Raw genomic sequence first — 23,958 nt, forward strand, 5'->3', positions numbered from 1 at the left:
GAATACTGGAGTGGGTAGCCTATCCCTTATCCAGCGGATCTTCCCAACCGAGGAATCGAACCGGGGTCTCCTGCATTGCAGGCGGGTTCTTTACCCACTGAGCCATCAGGGAAGCCCCAGTAGAAATAAAGTGCACAACAAATACAATGCACTTGAACCATCCTGCAATAATCCTGCCACCCCAGTTTGTGGAAAAATTATCCTCTATGAAGTCGGTTCCTGGGGAGAAAAAGATTGGGGACCACTGATGTAGGTTTCACTTACATCTTGATGAAAGTGAAAGAGAAGAGTGAAAAAGTTGGCTTAAAGCTCAACATTCAGAAAACTAAGATCATGGCATCTGGTCCCATCACTTCATGGGAAATAGATGGGGAAACAGTGGCTGGCTTTATTTTTGGGGGCTCCAAAATCACTGCAGAGGGTCACTGCAGCCATGAAATTAAAAGACATACTCCTTGGAAGGAAAGTTGTGACCAACCTAGACAGCATATTAAAAAGCAGAGACCTTACTTTGCCAACAAAGGTCCGTCTAGTGAAAGCTATGGTTTTTCCAATAGTCACATATGGATGTGAGAGTTGGACTATAAAGAAAGCTGAGCACCGAAGAATTGATGCTTTTGAACTGTGGTGTTGGAGAAGACTCTTGAGAGTCCCTTGGACTGCAAGGAGATCCAACCAGTCCATTCTAAAGGAGATTAGTCCTGGGTGTTCATTGGAAGGACTGATGCTGAAGCTGAAACTCCAATACTTTGGCCACCTGTTTCGAAGAGCTGACTCATTGGAAGAGACCTTGATTCTGGGAAAGATTGAGGGCAGGAGGAGAAGGGGACGACAGAGGGTGAGATGGTTGGATGACATCACCGACTCGATGGACATGGGTTTGAGTGAACTCCGGGAGCTGGTGAAGGACAGGGAAGCCTGGCGTGCTGCAGTCCATGGGGTCGCAAAGAGTCGGACTTGGCTGAGCGACTGAACTGCACTGATGTAGGTCACAGATGGTGGTGAAGGGGTTCAGGAAGAGGACATGGTCCTGTCATTTCTTGATTTTGTCCCGCTTTGTCTCTGCTGGGACTGTGCTCCCGGGTAAACCGTGAGCCCTCGGAGGAGAGCTGCATGCCTTGTTTATTCTCGAGTTTAGAGCTCGATTGTGGCATGTGTATCGGCGCTTCTCAGAATTTAACGTGTGCCCCAGTCACCTGGGAGTCTTGTCAAAATGCAGATTCTGATTGGGTAGGTCTGGGTGGGGTCCCAAATTCTCCGTTTCTCAAAAGCCTTCAGGGGATGACCGTGCCTCAGGTCCAAGAGGAGCAAGCTGGTAGAGGCCCATCCATTGATGGAGCATATTTTAACAAGTGGCTATAATCAATCAGGCATTGTCCTAGATGTTGAGGATAGGACGGGGAATGGGGCAGGACACTGATTTGCCACTCTTCAGATTAAAAGTATGGATATATGTTCCGCATTGGTATAGTTGAGTAGAGACGTATCATATACACGTTTATCTTGCACTTTTTGTTTTCTGACTTTTGTGTTTTCAAAACGTTTTCCTTTTTGTGATTTCTCATTCTCCGTTGACGAATATAGGTGTTTGCGTGTACCCACTCTTGGGTGATATGTTACAGGGTTAAAACTTAGATAAGGTCCCTCTTAGTAAATACTACCAGATTGTGCCTTATGAGTTTTATTAAAAAGATTTTTTTAGAGAATTTTTAGAGAGTTTTTTTAATTAATTAATTTTATTGTTATTATTGGCTGTGGTGGGTCTTTGTTGCTGACGTGGGCTTTCTCTAGTTGCTCTGAGCGGGCGCTTTTCTTCCTTCAATGCTTATCTGCTCATTGAGCTGCCTTGTCTTGTTACTGAAGCACCGGCTCTAGGGGAGTGGGCTTCGGTCGTTGAGGCTCACTGGCCCCAGGATGCGGGCTCAGTGGTGCAGCCCACGGGCTGGGGTGCTCCCCAGCCTGCAGGGCTTCCCAGGTGCTGCTCGTGGTAAAGAACCGCCCCCCCTACCCCCGCCAAGGCAAGAGACTGACGAGACGCAGGTTTGATCCCTGGATTGGGAAGATCCCCTGGAGGAGGGCGTGGTAATCCACTCCAGTATTCTTGCCTGGAAAATCCCATGGATAGAGTGGCCTGCTGGGCTGTGGTCCCTAGGGTCACAAAGAGCTGGACGCGAGTGAGGAGCCTGAGCGCGCACGCACATGTGGGGGTCTTCCCAGACCAGGGAGCGAACCGTGTCCCTTGCGTTGCAAGGCGGAGTCTTAACCACGGGCTACCAGGGAAGCCCCATTATTTAGTTTTAGAATTCAAGGGAACTGCGACCTCCAACCTCAGGCGGCTGTCAACTAGCAATTTTACTGCTTGTAGGGCACCATGAACTTAGTCTGTGATTCAAAAAAACATTCAACAGAAGTAGCTCAGCGCAGGCAAAGGGCGCTTAGATGTTTCCACCCAAAGAAACGGTCCGCCTCAATTATGCAGAAGCATGAGTTAACCAGCAGTTTATTTCAGCTTTAATCTGGTGATGTTTTAGGACTTCAAACAGATGATGGTGTAATCAACTGCCCAACTGGCCAGTGAGAGGCAAAGCTATATCTATGAAATATCATTTAGTTTTTCTATGTCTGGATTAAAAAGAAGGCTATATTCCTCAGTCTCCATCACAGTTATGTTGAAGCCATGTGATTGGGTTTCAGGTGAATGGCATGTGGGTTGAAGTGCCATGATCTGACCTCAGGCCAGGGAATTTAAAGCACTCTATTATATTTAGGGATTCTATCATAACCCATGCAGGGAGTGATTCTTTAAACAGTATTCCTTCTTTAAACATTTACATTTCTGCTAATGTTTTTTTTGTTTTAAAAAAATGATAAACCTATTTGTATAGTAAGACTTTCAAATTTAGAATAACAGCCCTAAGATAGATCTGAAAAAAGGCTTTTAAATGATTCTGATTATCAGGGTGAATCTGACTCAGTGCAGATGAAGAGTTTATGTTAGCTTAGGAGCAGGCCTTCTAGTCCAGCACTGAACCCTGAATTAGGTCAAATTCAGCTTTTTCATTTGTATGATTCTCTAAAACATATATATTCACTGTATTACACGTGTAGTTAAAAGTATTCAGGCCAGATAGACAGTTTTTTTGGGGGGCGTTGCCTTGAGCAGCTTGCAGGATCTTAATTCACTAGGGTTGGAAGGCATGCCCTCTGTGGTGGAAGCACCCAGTGCTAACAGCTGGACAGCCAGGGAATTCCTAAAGTAGAATTTTTTTGGATCAGCCTCCTAAAGCACTGTATCTTAGACAATGCTGTAGCTGCCTAAATGTCTCTCTCTCTCTCTCACACACACATACACAAACACACACATACACTCTGGAGAATTATAAGATGTACAAATGTCTGTCTAGAAAAACAGATGTATGGGGAAAGTTCTGTTTTGATCTGAGGTTTTATTTAACAGGACAGCTCATCAAAACATAGCCGCAGTGAGAAATAAGGACCCTTCTATCCAGGCCATCTTTCTCTTTGGAACAGGAAGAAAGAACAGCCCCTGTAGCCTACCCCCATGTCACTAAGTCAGTGGGAAAACCGGAATAATTGTGTTACCCCTGGTGTAATGTTTCCTGAGAGTTATGATGAGCTGCTAATAAATGGCGTGTGGCTGTGGGGTAGTTGAAATAGCTCTGATTTTTGTGTGGAAGCTCTGATTTTGAATACTCACTCTCTCACCAACTGTATGAGTTTGTTTTTACAGAATGAATATCCTTCATTGGAAAATAAGACCATCACAAACTATGATATTGCTGTTTCTTTCTTACTTCCTCCCCTTCCTTCCAAACCAGGCTGCTCCTGGCTAGGACAGTTCACAGTCTGATTTGGAAGACGCTACGCCTTCCTCTTGCCAACCAACAACCTCGCAGGGTTTAGCAGGGGCTTCCTCTGCAGGGCCTCCTTCACCTCCTTGTTGCGGAGGCTCTAGATGGCGGGGCTGAGCGTGGGCGTTATGATGGTGCAGCAGACAGACACCACCCGGCCACTGGTGTCATCGGCGGATCCACGAGGCTGGACGTAGGTGAAATCACGGTGCTGTAGGAGATGGCAGTGGCCAGGAAGGGGGAGGCACACGTGGAGAGGGCCTTCTCCTTCCCAGCTGCCCAGCGCATCCTCCCAATGTTCACCAAGACCAGGCCGTGGGAGGTGAGGATGAGGGCAGCAGGTAGATAGGTAGCCAGGGCAGAGAAGGTATAGAGGGTCATACCTGCCGTGGCTGTGCTGGCACAGGCCCGACGGAGAAGGGGTTGGATGTCACAGAAGTAGTGCGGTACCTGGTTGGGCCCACAGAAAGGCAGGGCAAAGACATTCCCAGTCTCAATAGCAGAATTAGTGCCACCGAAAGCGAGGAAGCAGCCACCAGCTGGAGACAGGGGCCCTGGTCATGACGGAGCCCAGTGGAGAGGTCGGCAGATGGCCGTGCAGCGGTCGCAGGCCATGGAAGCCAGCAGGAAGCTCTCAGCCGTGGCGGGCATCACAGAGAAGGCCGTCTGGACCACGCAGCCCTTGAAGGAGACGGACCTGCCCGAGGCCAGAAAGTCGCCCAGCAGCCGGGGTGTGACCACAGAGGAGTAGCAGATATCAAGGAAAGAGAGGACGCTGAGAAAGAGGTACATGGGCCTGTGGAGGCGGGAGTCCATGAGGATGAGCACCATCATCCCCAGGTTGCCCACCACGGTCATGACATAGATGAGCAGGAAGCCTCCAAAGAGAAGCTTCTGGAGGTCTGGATCATTGGAGAATCCCAGCAGGATGAACTGGGTGAGGGGGGTGTAGTTTCCAGCGGCAAGGGCTAGTTCTCCAGGCGTCATCTGCAGAAGTGGCAACCGACCATCACTCAGACAGTGTTACTGAGCGTGCCTGCCCGTGCAAGGTACGATACAGGAGAACACCAGGCAGGTCTAAGTCTTCTTCGGAAGGAAGTAGTGGGGCCTTCGTGGTGGTCCAGTGGCTAAGACACAGCGCTCCCAGTGCAGGGGGCCTGGGTTCGAATCCTGGTCACGGAACTAGATCCCACATGTGGCAACGAAGACCTGGCACCGTCAGACAAATAAATATTTAAAAAGTAAACGGGAAGTATCTTGCCACAGTGGACAGGACATGGGCTGTGAAACCAGACAGACCTGAATCTTAATTCTGACGATGGCACTGTTTGTATCAGCGGTTGAGACACTGATTGTGTCTCCTTGGATAAGCTTTATCCATGAGCCTTATTTTTCTCACCTATGAAATAGAGAACATATATCTGTTTAGAGTTCTCTGTGCCCTAGGTGAAAAAGCCAAATTGTAGAAACCTCTGAATATCCGGAACAGGGTGAATAATCAGTAACTGTGAGGTCCCTTCCCCACTCTCTCGTGCCCGTATCTCTAAACCCAGGTCACAGGATGCAGCGCTGAAAGCCAGGGTCCTGGTGGTGTGGCAGAGCCCGCTCCTATGTCAGCCTTGGAATATGGCCTGTGAAACCAGCTTCCCGCCCTGGACTCCTGTTTCCCCACCTGGGTGGCCAGTGTGATGCCCATATTCACTCTTCCTTTTGTAACTTTCTTGGTTTAGGGCTTAATTTTGCCGAAATGAAAATGTCCATGAGTCTCCGGTCCACAATGAATGTTGATGTTTTTCTCTCATAGGATGACAGCTAGATTACACACACACACACACTCACACATACATCACACACACACACTCACACTCAGACACACACACTCATACACACACAGTCTTACACTCACACACTCATACACACACAGACACACATCACACACACACATTCACACACACATCCACTCACACACCCACACACACACTTACACACACACATACACACACACTGACACTCACACACACACATTCACACACAAGCACACACACTCACAGAGTCATTCAGCTCTGGGTTTAGGCTGAGCGCCTCCATCCTGCTTCCCAGGAAGTGAGGGCTCTGGTCTTCCTCTCCTGCCCGCTCTCTCTTACCATCCTCCCTGTCCAGACAGACTAGGTTCCCTCCTCACCTGCTCCTCCCGCCCGACTCCCAGAGGAGCACGTGAGTCCTTCAGAGGCCCATCTATGATAATCCTCACTGACCACGGCCTTGACTGACAGCCTTGCAGATGGACCCGCGGCTCCAGCTAGTGAGGAGCCTCCGGATGTCCTCCATGACGCCTGCGAAGTCCTGCCTCAGCCCTGCCAGGGGCCTCCCCTCCCCGAGCTGGAATCCCCGTGTCTGCTGCTCTAAGCTGGAGGTTGAGTCTGACTCACACAGACGCATTTAGAATCGCTTGACAGGGCTTGGTCAGCCTTTCTGTCTTCCTTCCCCACCCACCCCCAACCGCGTCGTTTTGTTTCTCTATAGAACTTCTCAAGCAGAGGCTATTTTATGTTTTGTATCCAGCAAAGAGCATTCTTGAATAGTCTCTGTTATGCAAAAAATATTCAAACAATTGCAGTTGTTCAAAAGTATTTAAACAACAATTGTCAAAATAGCGTAAAGCATGGCTTTGGTTGTTTAGGACCTTGAAATATTGTTGAGACACAGACTCGCCCCTGGGACACGGGGATGAGATTGCGCGGTGCCCACTCTGCGGTAGGAGGCGTTGCAGTGAGCGGTGAGGGCTCAGAAAGGGAGGGGGGCTGGGGCCTGAACAATGGCGACGGGGCAGCTCGACGGCGCAGAGAAGGGTGTGTGACAGCCTGGAGCGGGAACTGGCCTCCTCGGTGAACAGAACGTTTCCACTGGGCGAAAAGCGCAGGGAAGAGTCAGGAGACTTGGCAGAGCGACTCCAGCTCTTAGAGCCTCACTCTGCTCGCTTTCCTCAGATTCTGTGAGATCGGGAGGGAACGCGTGTCCATGCACGTAGCGCGCTTCTGGAGACAGGGTAGACCCGCAAGGCACGTCAGCGTTCATGCCCCAGGTTAGATTAGGAACATGTAGTGGCTGGGACCCCTGAATGCAGCGGGGTCTCAGGAGATGCCCACAGGCTGGCAGAGTAGGGGGTGGGGTGTGTCCAGATTTGGGGGAGAGGAAGGAGAGGAGAACAGGGGACCTCAGCTCTCTGAACCAGCTCTGGTGGGGTACTCAGTAGGACTTCCGACGGACAATCACCCACCTCAGTGGGCGGTGCTCCCACCTGGCACAGCTCCAGTGAGAACTCAGGATCCTCCCCACCAGGCACGCGGGGGATTCCAAGACTCACTTCCACTCCAGCCCGTGTCCTTGGGGTTCTCTCTAGAGCTGTTTCTGGACTCAGCTGATGGCAGGGCTCCCGGCTCAGGGGAACAGAGAGCGGCCCTCAGGACTGAAGCTGAGGCCGTCCCCGGTCCCGCCAGTGTATCAGGCTGGCTCTGCCCTCTCATGACCCCAGGTGCAGTGGAGGCTCAGAGCTCCGGGAGGCCCTGACACACACCGGGTCCAGCTCGTCTCCTGGGATCCCGGGAGGGTCAGTCTCAGGGCAGAAGGGACGATCCCCTGCAGAGTCTGGTCACGTGCTTTGGTCCTGAGGCAGAGGAAGTTAGGGTCTCCTTGAGGAGCTGGCGCTTGTGGTTCCACCTTGGCCGCAGGGAGGCTCAGAAAGAGAGGAGGGAGCCGTCCCGCGTCCTCCCTCGACTCTGAATTGTGGGTGAAGGGACGTTGTCTTCCCCCGTGGGGGCTTGCTGGAATCTGGAGGCCAGTTTTCCCAGCTATTCTACTAAAGGGCCCAGGGAACCTTGGCTGGACACGGAGGACCTGCCCTGGGCTCCAACCCTGGAGGACGAGTCGGTGACGCTGAGCTCCACGAGAGTGAGTCTAGGGCGGGTCAGGCCGGGCTGAGCCCCTTGCCTTGCTGTTCCTGTGTCCCAGCCGCGCTGGAGCCCTGAGGGGGTGGGCGCCCTGGGGCAGGCATCCTGGGGCCTGACCCTCTCTGGGAAGCTGTCCTGGCATCAGCCACCAGGGACTCATCCAAGGAGGTACTGGGAGCCTTGTTAACAGAATGGGTAGTTTATCTATATTAGCAATTCAAAAAATTATATTTTCAGAAGTGAAGCTAACATTTAAGCAGAGGAAATGCCAGTGGGCAAAAAAGGAGCCAAGGGGATGGTTAGCCAGGAGCAAAAATGCACTCGGATCATCTCCCAGGTGTGGCTTCCCCCTCTTTCCCTCTCTCTGGCTCTGCTTTGTGGGTGGTGGGGAGAGGGCCTCCTCTCTGTTTGTCAGCTGACACTGCTCCCCCGAGCCTGTCCCTTGATGGCTCAGCTGAGGCTCCTGGAGTGGGGGTGGTGGAGGTTCTGGAATCCTGAGTGTTTGAGCTGAAGAGAACATGACCCAGCGGCTCTCAGCTGAGATGGGATGGTTCCATTCTACTGAGTTAGGCCTGGATTACCCAGTGGGAAGACCAGGAGCTAGGGTACCAGCAAAGTCTAGGCAAGAACATCGAGAAATGGTCACATATGGTCATTAAAGAGGAGGAGATGGCTGGATGGCTTCACTGACTCAGTGGACATGGGTTTGGGTAAACTCTGGGAGACGGTGAAGGACAGGGAGGCCTCGCGTCCGTGGGGTTTCAAAGAGTCGGACGCAACTGAGTAACTGAACAACAAATGGTCATTAAAATAAAGTCCAGGAAAAGATACACTTGGGGATTTTGGAATTTTCTTTAAGATTATCAGGTGGATGCATAGGGAAAAATAAAGAATATATTTTGGAGAGAATTGACAAGTCTAAATATGAACTGTGGATTAGAGACAAAACTATATCATTGCAAGGTGTCCCAGTTTTGATAACTCTATGGGCCTTCCTAGGAACTGCTCACTGAAGTGTCTATTGATAATAGTTCTGAATGTTCTATACATTAATAGTTTATGTGGAGTAGGAAATGGCAACCAACTCCAGTACTCTTACCCGGAAAATCCCATGACAGAGAAGCCTGGCAGGCTGCAGTCCCGAGGACGCAAAGAGCTGGACGCGACTGTGCACGCACGCACGCATGAATACTTTATGTGTTTATCCTGTGATATAAATGGGGCAAAAATAAGGAACGGGTGAGGCTAAAGGGTGTATGTGGTGTGGTTTAGTCTCTAAGTCGTGTCCGACTCTTGCACACCACCGGGCTTCTCTGTCCGTGGGATTTCCCAGGCAAAAATACTAGAGTGGGTTGCCATTTCCTTCTCCAGGGGATCTTCCCTGCCCAGGAATCGTACCTGGGTCTCCTGCATGTAGGCAGATTCATTACCGACTGTGCTAGGAGGGAAGCCTGTATTATTTTTGCAACTTAAAAAGTTACATTAAAATACATTACAATTATAAAATAAGTTATATTAAAAGTTAAAATCTGAGTGGGAGGAGAGCTGATGGTAGAAATGCTAAAATTGTTAACTATTCAAGTTAGATAAGAAGTGAATCTGAATTAATTTATCATACTCTCTGCTTTGTATACGTTTGAACCTTTGAATCCTAACTTTATTTTTCAAATTGAGATCCACTTGACATATCATATTTCTTGTGCCAGTTTAAGGTGTTTAACATGCTACTTGGATACTTTTATGTACGGTTGCCATTGTAGTGATAATTAGCACCTCTAATCGTCATATAATTGTTGTTTCTTTTTAGTGGCTGGATTAATGAAGATCTAGGCTCTTAGGCTTCCCTGGTGGCTCAGATGGTAAAGAGTTTGCCTGCCAGTGCAGGAGACCTGGGTTCTATTCCTGGGTAAGAAAGGTCCCCTGGGGAAGGGCACGTCAACCCACTCCAGTGCTCTTGCCTGGAGAATCCTGTGGACAGGGGAGCCTGGTGAGCTACAGTCCACAGTGTCGCAAACAGATGGACATGGCTGAGTGACTGAGACAAACACACGCAGGGTCTGTTAAAGTTTGATGACTATAAAAATCCTGTCTGCCTCCACTGTTTTTGCATTAGATCTCTAGGAGTTACTATTCGCTGCAAGTTTGTACCCTTAACAGCATCAGACCTGTCTCTCGCTTCCCAGTGCCTGGCAACCACCATTTCCCTCTGTTTTTAAGAGTTCAGACGTTTTTTAGATTCTTCGCGCAAGTGGTATCACGTGGTACTTGTGTGTCTCTAGCTTCTCCCCCTTAGCTTCCTGCTCTCAGAGTCCCTCTGTGTTGCTGCAAATGGCAGGGTGGCCTCTCTCACGGCTGGAGAACACCCCGTTGAGTATACACACCACATGTTCCGCATCCACTCCGGTGGCGGACATTCAGGTTGTCCCCACATATGGCTATTCTGGGAGATGCTTCCGTAAACATGGGAGTGCGCGTTAATACTAATTTTAAAGAGCTCTGAAGCACCACAGAAAAAACTTTCTTGCAATACTTTTCACTCCGTTTACTGCCGGGGTCCAGCCCCGGTGGATCCAGGGTGATTCGAAGGTGGGGACGGAGTCGGCGTCTTTGGAAAAATACATATTTAATCACAGATATAGAGAGATTGGAAATGGATAGTGCAGTAGGAAGATAAGTGGAGAAAAAGAGGCTGAATAACTTGGATTACGTGGAATAGCATCCATGCTCCAGATGGGAATTCAGCCAGAAAAACGGGAGCAAGAAAGAAGCGACATGGGGGAATCAGTCTTTCCAGAAACTGATCTGATTTCTTTATTTTGGGGTTTGCTTATATACCTTTTGTTACACATAGGGATGAATACAGAGTCACGCAGGGGTCAGCAGTCCTGACCTTTATCAAAATCAGGTGCTTCACATAAATGTCTAAAAAAAGGTACATCATCTTCTGGCCATGAGTGAGACCTGCTGACATTTTATGATCCTTTCTTTCTGATAACCAAAAAACTTATTTCTTCCAAGGGTGTTTTTTCTTAAACCAGGCACCACCCTCCAAATAAAGTTACATTCCTATAAGGTGAGGGTGTAGTGAGTTACAATCAAGAAAGGAATTTATTTAACCCAAGGTTAACATGATTAGTCTTAAAGGTTAATACTTATTTCTCCTATATGCTTAAAGGTTAATACTTATTTATCCTATATGCTAGTTATATTCATTAGAAGTGTAGGGAACATGGAGATTTAGCAGCAAACATCAGCCCAACAAATGAAAAATCCTTTCACCAATGTTCCCCTTAAGATCTATTTAGTCTTAAGATAGTGATAAAGTTACATTTTTACATGGCAAGGACACAGTGATTTATAACAAAGCACAGTGATCTATTACAAAAGAGAAAATCCATTAACTCGAAAAGCCTAGTATTGCTAACATCAAAAACTACCATATTTCCTTTTCTATAGTCCAAATATATTGATTAATATATTCCCAAGTGCCTAAGGATATGGAGGCCTGGCGGCAATCATTGACTCAACAAGAGGAAAAAGCCCTATGCTAATTAAGACTCTCAAAATACTCCAAAACTCTCTGTGCTCTTTATGGTTAAGAGGTAGTAAACAATCATGTGCATAGTGGCAGGAGTATGGATAATCCTGTCACACAAGCTAGTCTGTCAGCAGAGAGGTTTGACCTGAGACATCCTTGTCCCACCCAGAGCAGGGAATTAGCAGCAATTATTGACACAACAAATGAAAAAACCCTTCACCAATATAATTCCTAACCAACCCATTATACTAATAATTTCTAACTCCCCAAAATAATTTGCCTTTAGTAAGTCTAAAACATCTCGTGCCTCTCAGGTTGGGAGGCTGTAAACAATCACATGTGGCCAGACGAACCTATACAGGCGGGCTAGATAACCTTCAGAGGAGTCCGGAAGCTGAAACACTCTTGTCACGCCCAGGAATTTTTATTGCCTTGGAGCTGCACGTTTACTCCTTCTCCGAGAGAAACGGTGATGGGGGAGAGCCCCCCGTAAAGTCAGAGGTGTAGGTGAGCACATAAAACAGACTCTGGTTTTGGGGTTAGATGCTCGGGAACAGGGGGTTTCCTGAGGCTTGATCACGCCTTTGCGTATGCCAAGCCTCCTTCCTCATGACCTTTGCCATGGGCGGAGTTCCTCACGCTGGCCCCCAGCAGTTTACAGTTCAAAATTCATAAGTAGGGTGAAGTAAAGAAAATAATTTTTCACTATTTATCTTACAGACAACAAAACTGATATTCAAAGAAAAGAAGTTTCTTACCCAAGGTCACACAGCTAATTAATTTTGGACTCAAAGCTTTAACCCATATCTCCTGGGCCCCCAGTGTACAATCTTTAGACATAGCCTCCATCCTCTTAAATGGTGTGGGATCAATAATTTGGGATTAATGATTGGATAGTACTTTCTATCTTGCCCTAAAAGTTGCTTAGGTACTTTACCGCTTCACTTTTGGGAAAACTTAAAAACACCCAGAGACGAATATGATACCGTATGTCCACTATTTTGGCTTAGTAACTGTAGATGTTTGTGCTATCTATGCTTCAGATCTTTTTGTAAAAATTTTATGTATTTTGTAATTTTCTTTCTTTCTTTACTGTTGGTGGTGTTGGGTCTTCCCTGCTGCTGGGGCCTTCCCCTCGCTAGAGCGAGCAGGCGCGAGTGCCCCCTGCAGCATGTGGGCTTCTTACTGCGGCGGCTTCTCTTCTGGGGATCACGGGCCATAGGCACGCAGACATCAGCAGCTGCAGCTACCAGGCTCCAGCGAGCTGGTTCAGGCGGCTCAATTGCTCCACGGCCCACGGGGACCTCCTGAACCAGGGATCAGACCTGTGTCTCCTACATTGGCAGGCAGATTCTTTACCACTGAGCCACCAAGGAAGCCCCTTCAGATTTTTTTCTTTTTCAACTGGACAATAATTGCTTTATAATGTGTTGGTTTCTGCCATACATCACAGATCTCTCTCTTTTTTTTAAATCAGAGAAATAATACATTAAAAGTCATTGAAATCCCCATGTGATCTTATCCTAGTTCCAAGCCTCTCTTTCTTTAGAGACAATCATTATCATAGACTTGGCTTGTATCCTTTAGTCTATGAAAACCCAGTTTTCAAAAACTGAAAACTGTGACTTCTACAAATGTAAGAGAAACACATCAAAGAGATTATGCAATCTATCAAGGAAGAAAACAGTAAGCAATTAAGGCTAATTCAAGGAGCATTTGAAAGATAACTGTAGGCAGTGAACTCAATAAAATTAACAAAAGAAACTTCATCAACTCAATGAAAGAAAGTTTAGAATGTAGAGAAGATTGTTGGGTTAGATAGCCAAGTGGTTCTTGTGCTGTATGGCAGTAAACTGTAAACTCTGGGTGATATTTTTCTATAAGACACATACTGTTTGCATTTCTACTGGACAAAACTCTATGAGTAACACATAACTTCACTAAGTCTGGAACTTTAATCAATAGTGAACAATCAGACCAGGTTCATTTTCCTAAATAAATCCTTGGCTGCCCAAGGATTTAGAGTAAGCCTTAGAATGACCCTGAAAAGACATGCTGCTCCCCTTTTTCCAGTATTTCCAAGTTCTGGATAATTTCTCTGCGCAAATCTGTATTGCTCTATTTTAGCGCAGTTATGAATCCATAGATAATAATAGTAGGTGGTGATTATTGAGCATTTATGTGTGCCAAGCAACGTCTTAACTGTTTCATTGATACACGTATTAAGTCTCTTTAGCTCCTCAATACCAATATTAGGTTCTATTACTATTCTCATTTCACAGATGAAAAATCTGAGGCACAAATCCCTAAGATCATTCAGCTAGAAAGAGGCAGAACTGTGATCAGTCCCAAGCTGCCTGGTGTCATACTGTACATATTATTGGGCAGGTCGCTTTTGAGTTCCTTTTCTGCTAGATGGCAAGACTCTCTGCGTCAATTCTGAGTAGTCATAGTATAACAGTATCCCCCCCGCACCCTGCCTCAACATCCACCCATGCAAATCTACACCATTTAAGGAATATTGCTAAAACAAACACACATTTATGCACCATCTATCTTAAAATAGAAACTTACAAGTATCTTTAATGTGCTTGTGAATCATCTGACGATCAGGTTAAAATACAAATTATGATTCGGCAGATTTGGGGAACAGCCTGAGACTCTGTGCTTCTAACTAGCTCCCAGGGGACACAGATGCTGGTGTTCCACAGATGACGCGTCGAGCGTCGTGACCTAAGAACATTCCTGTGTTCCTCTCTAATTTCACCCATGTTTTCACCCCAACAAGAGGTAAGCACTATCCCAAATTTTGTGTAATCACTCCTTGCTTTATTTTAAATAGCTTTAGCATCAGTGAATACAGTTCTAAATATTATAATGGTTTAACACTCATTACAGAGTATTGGCTGTGTTCCTTATGTTATTCAACGCATCCTTGAGTGTTTTACACTCAAAGCTTCGCACCACCCTCTCTCCCAGCCCCGCGGTGGCCCCCACTGCCCTATCCCAGTGGTGACCTCCGGCTTCTCCTCTGTCTCTATCTGCGAGTCTGCCACTTTTTTGTGATATTCAGCAGTTTGTTGTATTTTTAAGATTCCACATAAAAGTGATATCATACAGTATTTGTCTTTCTCTGTCTGACTTATTTCACTTAGCCTCAGTTCAGCTTAGTTGCTCAGTCGTGTCCGACTCTTTGCGACTCTTTGATGATGCCATCCAACCATCTCATCCTCTGTTGTCCCCTTCTCATCCTGCCCTCAATCTTTCCCAACATCAGGGTCTTTTCAAGTGAGTCAGCTCTTCGCATCAGGTGGCCAGAGTATTGGAGTTTCAGCTTCAACATCAGTCCCTCCAATGAACACCCAGGACTGATCTCCTTTAGGATGGACGGGTTGGATCTCCTTGCAGTCCGAGGGACTCTCAAGAGTCTTCTCCAACACCACAGTTGAAAAGCACCAATTCTTCAACGCTCCGCTTTCTTTACAGTCCAACTCATCCATAAATGACCACTGGAGAAACCATAGCTTTGACTACATGGACCTTTGTAGACAAAGTAAGGTCTCTGCTTTTTAATAAGCTGTCTAGGTTGGTTATTGCTTTTCTTTGAAGGAGCAAGCATCTTTTAATTTCATGGCTGCAATCACCATCTGCAGTGATTTTGGAGCCCAGAAAAATAAAGTCAGCCACTGTTTCCACTGTTTCCCCATCTATTTCCCATGAAGTGATGGGACCAAATGTGGTGATCTTAGTTTTCTGAATGTTGAGCTTTAAACCAACTTTTTCACTCTCCTCTTTCACTTTCACCAAGAGGCTCTTTAGTTCTTCTTCACTTTCTGCCATCAGGGTAGTGTCATCTGTATATCATATCTGAGGTTATTGATATTTCTTCTGGCAATCTTGATTCTAGCTTGTCCTTCAGCCAGCCCAGCATTTCTCATGATGTACTCTGCATATAAATTAAATAAGCAGGGTGACAATATACAGCCTTGACGTACACCTTTTCCTATTTGGAATCAGTCTGTTGTTCCCTGTCCAGTTCTAACTGTTGCTTCCTGACCTGCATTCACATTTCTCAAGAGGCAGGTCAGGTGGTCTGGTAATCCTATCACTTAGCATAATACTCTCCAAATCCATACATGTAGCTGCAAGTGGCAAAATTTCCTTCTTTTTCCCTATATAGGCTATATATACTTATAAGCCCTATATATAAAATAAGCCGTATATATATATATAAGCATTACATGTAAGGCCATAGCCCTGTAGCCACCAAGGAAGCCTTATACATAGGCTCAGTGATAAAGAATCCTCCTGCCAAGGCATGACATGAGGGTTCAATCCCTGAATTGGGAAGCTCCCCTGGAGAGGGAAATGTCTACCCAATCCAATATTCTTGCCTGGGAAATCCGAAGGACACAGGAGCCTGGCGGGCCACAGTTCATGGAGTCACAAAAGAGTTGAAACATAACCTAGCGACTAAACAAAAGAGCGACATATAGATACGCTCCACACACACACACGCCACCTTCCTCTTCACCCGCTCATCTGCTGGTGGGCACTGAGCTCGCTTCCATGCCTTGGCAACTGTAAATAGCACTGCCGTGAACGGTGAACACAAGCATCTTTTCCAAACAGTGTTTTTGCTTCTTTTAGCTTTGTATCTGGGAATGGAATTGCTAGATCCTGAAAAGACTCTGATGCTGGGAGGGATTAGGGGCAGGAGGAGAAGGGGACGACAGAGGATGAGATGGCTGGATGGCATCACAGATTCGATGGACGTGAGTCTGAGTGAACTCCGGGAGTTGGTGATGGACAGGGAGGCCTGGCGTGCTGCGATTCATGGGGTCGCAAAGAGTCGGACACGACTGAGCGACTGAACTGAACTGAACTGAACTGTCTTTTTAAACCTGACACCGATGGAACACTACTATGAGCAGCCTTCTGTTCCTTGTTTCCTGCAGCCGTATGCCTTAGAGACGTGCTGTCTTGATGTACAGGCCTCTGGTTCACGCACCTTCGCTGCTGTCTAGTTTCTGAGCTCTGTCTGACTCATCCCTTCCCACAGATGACAGGTGTTTGTGTTGCGTTCACATTTTTTTGCTGTGAGAAGCAGTGCTGCTTTAAGCATTTCTGGTATATGTTTTATAATGAAAATGCACAAGAATTTCTCCTGATTATATGCCTACTTACAGAACTGCTGAATCGTAGTGTGTATACATGTTCAGCTTTTCAGTTCAGTTCAGCACTCAGTTGTGTCTGACTCTGCGACACCACGAACCGCAGCACGCCAGGCCCCCCTGTCCATCACCAGCGCCTGGAGTTCACTCAGACTCACATCCATCAAGTCGGTGATGCCATCCAACCGTCTCACCCTCTGTCGTCCCCTGCTCCAACCTTCAATATTTCCCAGCATCAGGGTCTTTTCAAATGAGTCACCTCTTTGCATCAGGTGGCCAAAGTATTGGAGTTTCAGCTTCAGCATCAGTCCTTCCAATGAACACCCAGGACTGATCTCCTTTAGGGTGAAATGGTTGGATCTCCTTGCAGTCCAAGGGACTCTCAAGAGTCTGCTCCAACACCACAGTTCAAAAGCGTCAATTCTTTGGTACTCAGCTTTCTTTATAGCCCAACACTCACATCCATACATGACTACTGTGTAAGAACCATAGCCTTGACTATATGGATCTTTGTTGGCAAAGTAATGTCTCTGCATTTTAATATGCTGTCTACGTTGGTCATAATTTTCCTTCCAAGGAGTAAGCATCTTAATTTCATGGCTGCAGTCACCATCTGCAGTGATTTTGGAGCCCAAGAAAGTAAAGTCTCTCACTGTTTCCATTGTTTTTCCATCTATTTGCCATGAAGTGATGGGACCAGATGCCATGATCTTAGTTTTATGAATGTTGAGTTTTAAGCCAAATTCTTCACTCTCCTCTTTCACTTTCATCAAGAGGCTCTTTAGTTCCTCTTCACTTTCTGCTACAAGGGTGGTGTCACCTGCATATCTGAGGTTATTGATATTTGTCCCAGCAATCTTGATTTCAGCTTGTGCTTCCTCCAGCCCAGCATTTCTCATGATGTACTTTGCATATAAATTAAATAAGCAGGGTGACAATATACAGCCTTGACATACTCCTTTTCCTATTTGGAACCAGTCTGTTGTTCCATGTCCAGTTCAAACTGTTGCTTCCTGACCTGCATATAGGTTTCTCATGAGGCAGGTAGGGTGGTTCTGGTATTCCCATCTCTCTCAGAATTTTCAACAGTTTGTTGTGATCCACACAGTCAAAGGCTTTGGCATAGTCAATAAAGAAGAAGTAGATGTTTTTCTGGAACTCTCTTGCTTTTTTGATGATCCAACGAATGTTGGCAATTTGATCTCTGGTTCCTCTGGCTTTTCTAAAACCAGCTTGAACATCTGGAAGTTCACAGTTCACGTACTGTTGAAGCGTGGCTTGGAGAATTTTGAGCATTACTTTACTAGCATGTGAGATGAGGGCAATTGTGCGGTAGTTTGAGCATTCTTTGGCATTGCCTTTCTTTGGGATTGGAATGAAAATTGATCTTTTCCAGTCCTGTGGCCACTGCTGAGTTTTCCAAATTTGCTGGCATATTGAGTGCAGCACTTTCACAGCATCATCTTTCAGGATTTGAAATAGCTCACCTGGAATTCCATCACCTCCACTAGCTTTGTTTGTAGTGATGCTTTCTAAGGCCCACTTGACTTCACATTCCAAGATGTCTGGCTCTAGATTAGTGATCACATCATCATGATTATCTGGGTCGTGAAGATCTTTTTTGTACAGTTCTTCTGTGTATTCTTGCCACCTCTTCTTAATACCTTCTGCTTCTGTTAGGTCCAGACCATTTCTGTCCTTTATTGAGCCCATCTTTGCATGAAATGTTCCCTTGGTATCTCTAATTTTCTTGAAGAGATGTCTAGTCTTTCCCATTCTGTTGTTTTCCTCTATTTCTTTGCATTGATCACTGAAGAAGGCTTTCTTATCTCTTCTTGCTATTCTCTGGAACTCTGCATTCAGATGCTTTTATCTTTCCTTTTCTCTTTTGCTTTCGCCTCTCTTCTTTTCACAGCTATTTGTAAGGCCTCCCCAGACAGCCATTTTGCTTTTTTGCATTTCTTTTCCATGGGGATGGTCTTGATCCCTGTCTCCTGTACAATGTCACGAACCTCATTCCATAGTTCATCAGGCACTCTATCTATCAGATCTAGACCCTTAAATCTATTTCTCACTTCCACTGTATAATCATAAGGGATTTGATTTAGGTCATACCTAAATGGTCTAGTGGTTTTCCCTATTTTCTTCAATTTAAGTCTGAATTTGGTAATAAGGAGTTCATGATCTGAGCCACAGTCAGCTCCTGGTCTCATTTTTGTTGACTATAGAGCTTCTCCATATTTGGCTGCAAAGAATATAATCAATCTGATTTCGGTGTTGACCATCTGGTGATGTCCATGTGTAGAGTCTTCTCTTGTGTTGTTGGGAGAGGGTGTTTGCTATGACCAGTGCATTTCTTGGCAAAACTCTATTAGTCTTTGCCCTGCTTCATTCCACATTCCAAGACCAAATTTTTCTGTTACTACAGGTGTTTCTTGACTTCCTACTTTTGCATTCCAGTCCCCTATAATGAAAAGGACATATTTTTGGGGGGTTAGTTCTAAAAGGTCTTGTAGGTCTTCATAAAACCGTTCAACTTCAGCTTCTTCAGCATTACTGATTGGGGCATAGACTTGGATAACTGTGATATTGAATGGTTTGCCTTGGAGACGAACAGAGATCATTCTGTCGTTTTTGAGATTACATCCAAGTACTGCATTTGGGACTCTTTTGTTGACCATGATGGCTGCTCCATTTCTTCTGAGGGATTCATGCCCACAGTAGATATAATGGTCATCTGAGTTAAATTCACCCATTCCAGTTCATTTTATTTTGCTGATTCCTAGAATGTTGATGTTCACCCTTGCCATCTCTTGTTTGACCACTTCCAATTGGCCTTGATTCATGGACCTGACATTCCAGGTTTCTATGCAATATTGCTCTTTACAGCATCGGATCTTGCTTCTATCACCAGTCACATCCACAGCTGGGTATTGTTTTTGCTTTGGCTCCATCCCTTCATTCTTTCTGGAGTTATTTCTCCACTGATCTCCAGTAGCATATTGGGCACCTAATGACCTGGGGAGTTCCTCTTTCAGTATCCTATCATTTTGGCTTTTCATACTGTTCCTGGGTTTCTCAAGGCAAGAATACTGAAGTGGTTTGCCATTTCCTTCTCTAGTGGACCACATTCTGTCTGACCTCTCCACCATGACCCACCTGTCTTGGGTTGCCCCGCAGGCATGGCTTGGTTTCATTGAGTTAGACAAGGCTGTGGTCCTAGTGTGATTAGATTGACTAGTTTTTTTGTGAGTATGGTTTCAGTGTGTCTGCCCTCTGATGCCCTCTTGTAGCACCTACCATCTTACTTGGGTTTCTTTTACCTTGGGCGTGGGGTATCTCTTCACGGCTGCTCCAGCAAAGCACAGCCACTGCTCCTTACCTTGGATGAGGGGTATCTCCTTACTGCCGCCATTCCTGACCTTCCACGTGGGATAGCTCCTCTAGGCCCTCCTGTGCCTGCTCAGCCACCGCTCCTCAGGTTGCTCCTCCTGGCCGCCGACCTTAGCCTCAGGCGTGGGTAGCTCCTTCCAGCTGCCCGGCTCCTCCCAGCTGCTGAGCGCCTCGGGCTCAGGGTGGATCCTCAGGGTCACCGCCCCTGACCTCAGACGCGGGGTGTCTCCTCCCGGCCACCACTGACTTTGGACGCGGGGTGGCTCCTCCCAGCCGTTCCTGTGCTGTTGCAGCCTGGCACTCTGGGCCGCTGTCCCTGACTTCGGATGTGGGGTAGCTCTCGGCAAGAACTGACTCATTAGAAAAGACCCTGATGCTGGGAAAGATAGAAGGGGGGAGGAGAAGGGGACGACAGGATGGAATGGTTGGATGGCATCACCGACTCAATGGGCATGAGTTTGAGCAAGCTCTGGGAGTTGGTGATGGACAGGGAAGCCTGGCGTGCTGCAGTCCATGAGGTTGCAAATAGTCGAACACGACCGAGCGACTGAACTGACTGATGCCTTCCTCATTCCAACAGCCTTGCAGGGCTCAGCAGAGAAAGCTGTTGACCTGGAGCCTCCTCTGCAGGGCCTCCTTCACCTCCTTGCTGCGGAGGCTCTAGATGGCGGGGCTGAGCATGGGGGTTATGATGGTGCAGCAGACAGACACCACCTGGCCACTGGTGTCATCGGCGGATCCACGAGGCTGGACGTAGGTGAAATCACGGTGCTGTAGGAGATGGCAGTGGCCAGGAAGGGGGAGGCACACGTGGAGAGGGCCTTCTCCTTCCCAGCTGCCCAGCGCATCCTCCCAATGTTCACCAAGACCAGGCCGTGGGAGGTGAGGATGAGGGCAGCAGGTAGATAGGTAGCCAGGGCAGAGAAGGTATAGAGGGTCATACCTGCCGTGGCTGTGCTGGCACAGGCCCGACGGAGAAGGGGTTGGATGTCACAGAAGTAGTGCGGTACCTGGTTGGGCCCACAGAAAGGCAGGGCAAAGACATTCCCAGTCTCAATAGCAGAATTAGTGCCACCGAAAGCGAGGAAGCAGCCACCAGCTGGAGACAGGGGCCCTGGTCATGACGGAGCCCAGTGGAGAGGTCGGCAGATGGCCGTGCAGCGGTCGCAGGCCATGGAAGCCAGCAGGAAGCTCTCAGCCGTGGCGGGCATCACAGAGAAGGCCGTCTGGACCACGCAGCCCTTGAAGGAGACGGACCTGCCCGAGGCCAGAAAGTCGCCCAGCAGCCGGGGTGTGACCACAGAGGAGTAGCAGATACCAAGGAAAGAGAGGACGCTGAGAAAGAGGTACATGGGCCTGTGGAGGCGGGAGTCCGTGAGGATGAGTGCCATCATCCCCAGGTTGCCCACCACGGTCATGACATAGATGAGCAGGAAGCCTCCAAAGAGAAGCTTCTGGAGGTCTGGATCATTGGAGAATCCCAGCAGGATGAACTGGGTGACGGGGGTGTAGTTTCCAGCGGCAAGGGCTAGTTCTCCAGGCGTCATCTGCAGAAGTGGCAACTGACCATCACTCAGACAGTGTTACTGAGCGTGCCCGCCCGTGCATGTGCAAGGTGCATTGAGGGAGAACGTCAAGTGAGTGTCTTCATTTAGAAGAAGAAACGGCGGGGGAAGGGGGGGTCCTTGGCCCCCTGGTGGTCCAGGCTAAGGCTTCACATTTCCAAGGCAGGGCTTCCGGTTTCGGATCGTGGTCTGGGAACTAGATCCCACAGGCTGCCCCTAAGTGTTTGCATGCTGCAAGTAAAGATCAGATCCTCCTCACCGAAGACCTGGGACAGCCAGGGAAATAAACAAATATTAGGAAAAAGAAATAATGGCAAGTGTCATGCCACAGTGGATAGGACATGGGCGCTGAGGCCAGACAGACCTGTCTTAGTTCTGACTGTGCCGCTAACTGGTCCTGTCTCTTTGCATAAGCTGCATTCACAAGGCTTATTTTTCTCATCTTTAAAGTAGGGAAAGGAAGTCTACTTGTCAGGTGGCTCTTTGGTGGAAATGAAAATACAAATCTAAAACCTTCGAATGTGTGGGACACTGCAGGTTATCAGTAAACATGAGGTCACTCCCCCCTCGATTGTGCGTAGATCCATAAATAATGCTCACGACTCTGTTTGACGATGACTGCATTCTATGCTTTTTAAAGAGTTATTCGTGTTTATTTTGGCTGGGTCCTCGTTGTGGTGCTCAGGCTCTGTCTGGCTGTGCTGAGTTGGGGGCTCCTTTCTCCTTGCGTCGTGTGGGCTACTTAGGGCACTGGCTTTGCTTCTTGCAGAGCTGAGCTCTGGGCACTGGGCTTCAGTGGTTGCGGTGCACGGGCTTAGGTGCCCTGTGGGACATGGAATCTTCCTGAACCAGGGATTGAACCTGTGTCCCCAGCATTGGCAGGCAGATTCTTAACCTCTGGAGCCCCAGGGACGTCCTCATTCTGACCTTTTTAAATCGCGATGTAATTCACATATCGTAAAGTTCACTATTTAATGGTGTACAAACCAGTGGCTGTTTGTTCATAACATTTCATAACCATTGCAGAGCACTTTCACCACCAAAGAAAGAAAACTCTGTTAACTATTACCATTCACCTCTTGTTTCCCTCTTCCTCCAGCCCTTGGCAACGATTAATCCACTTTCTGGCTCTGTGAATTTGCCCACTCTGGATGTTTCATGTCCTAGGATTCACACAGTCTATGGTCTTTGGGCCCTGACTGCTTTCACTTCGTCTTTGCAGGGCTTACCCATGTTACGGGCACGTATGACTATTCATGCTGTCTGGTTCTTAAACATCCTCCGGGTGCCCCCTTGTCTATACCATAACCGTTTTGTCCTCTGAGAATCTACTGAGTTGAATGTCACCTCAGAGACCAGTCAGACTGTACATGGTGTGTTGGGGCTTCCTGGACAGTCCTTCAGGACATTTCTCCCTAGGAGGACTGGATAGGCCTGGGGTCCTTTCTTTCTTCCCCACACTTTCCTCTCTATTCTGTTCCTCAAATCCTTCTTCGTTGAGAGTTTGGGCTAAGGTTCTGCAAAGCAAGCCCAGGGACACCTCACCAATCTCTTCATCCAAGCCTCACAGCCTGCATAGAGGACACGGAGGGAAGAGCATTGAACTTGACCGAAGAATGTCACAGCCTCATCTTTGTCCCGCCCACTGTGACAGGACAGGGGAGGAAGGAAGAGCCGTGGACAGGACGGACGGAGACCTGCCTCCTGGGTCTGGCTCTGCGGCCTGCTGGCTCTCTTAGCTTGAGCGATTCTCCGCCCTCTAGACCTCTGATCCCTCGATAGCAAAATCAAGGTTGTGCATGAAAGACACCTGGAGTCAGGCCTGGTGCTGACAACCTGACTGAGACTCTGGGCTTCTTCCCGGACTTCTTGCCTGGGTACAGATCTTGGTGCCAGTGTAACCCCACACAGCACACAGAGAACCCCCCAGACGTGTCCAGGGAAAGGATTCTCCACGGCTGATTGGAGGAGACAACTTTAGGAGAGTCTGACCAGCTCACAGGGATCTATTTAAGTACCTGTCCACTCATGGCAGTAATCCCTGGTAGACACGTTATGCATGAAGTGGCAATTTCTGTGACACCTCGTTAACATAAATGAATCAGTGGGACATAAGGAGTCTTGTTATGGTGATGTCATTTAACCTACTGAGCTCCTTCTCAGTGTCGAGAATCACAGAGTGATGTGTCATCAAAAATTAGTCTTAATTCTGTTTTTTATTTTTAAAAATTTGTTTTTAGCCAGAGGATACTTGCTCCACCATGTTGCGTTGTTTCTGCCATACAACATGAGTCTGGCACAGGTATACACATGCGGCCTCTGTCCTGAACCTCCCTCTCACCCCCATCCCATCCAAGCTTTCAGGTGCTCACAGAGCAGCAGTCAGCTGTTACTTTTGAAAGACCCTCTCTCCATTCTGTGGAAAGATTCCCACCTGAGTTAAATATTTTTCTAGGCTTATATTCATTC

The 23,958-nt window shown here is 47.4% G+C and overlaps 2 pseudogenes; both read right to left on the minus strand.

Annotated features, from left to right (window-relative positions):
* Positions 1 to 3,882: 3,882 nt before the first annotated feature.
* On the minus strand, positions 3,883 to 4,859 carry LOC138092289 (olfactory receptor 5AP2-like; annotated as a pseudogene).
* A 15,656-nt stretch (positions 4,860 to 20,515) lies between these two features.
* On the minus strand, positions 20,516 to 21,471 carry LOC138092291 (olfactory receptor 5J3-like; annotated as a pseudogene).
* Positions 21,472 to 23,958: the final 2,487 nt, after the last annotated feature.

This window comes from Capricornis sumatraensis, chromosome 16, assembly GCF_032405125.1.
Source record: "Capricornis sumatraensis isolate serow.1 chromosome 16, serow.2, whole genome shotgun sequence".
NCBI lineage: Eukaryota > Metazoa > Chordata > Mammalia > Artiodactyla > Bovidae > Capricornis > Capricornis sumatraensis.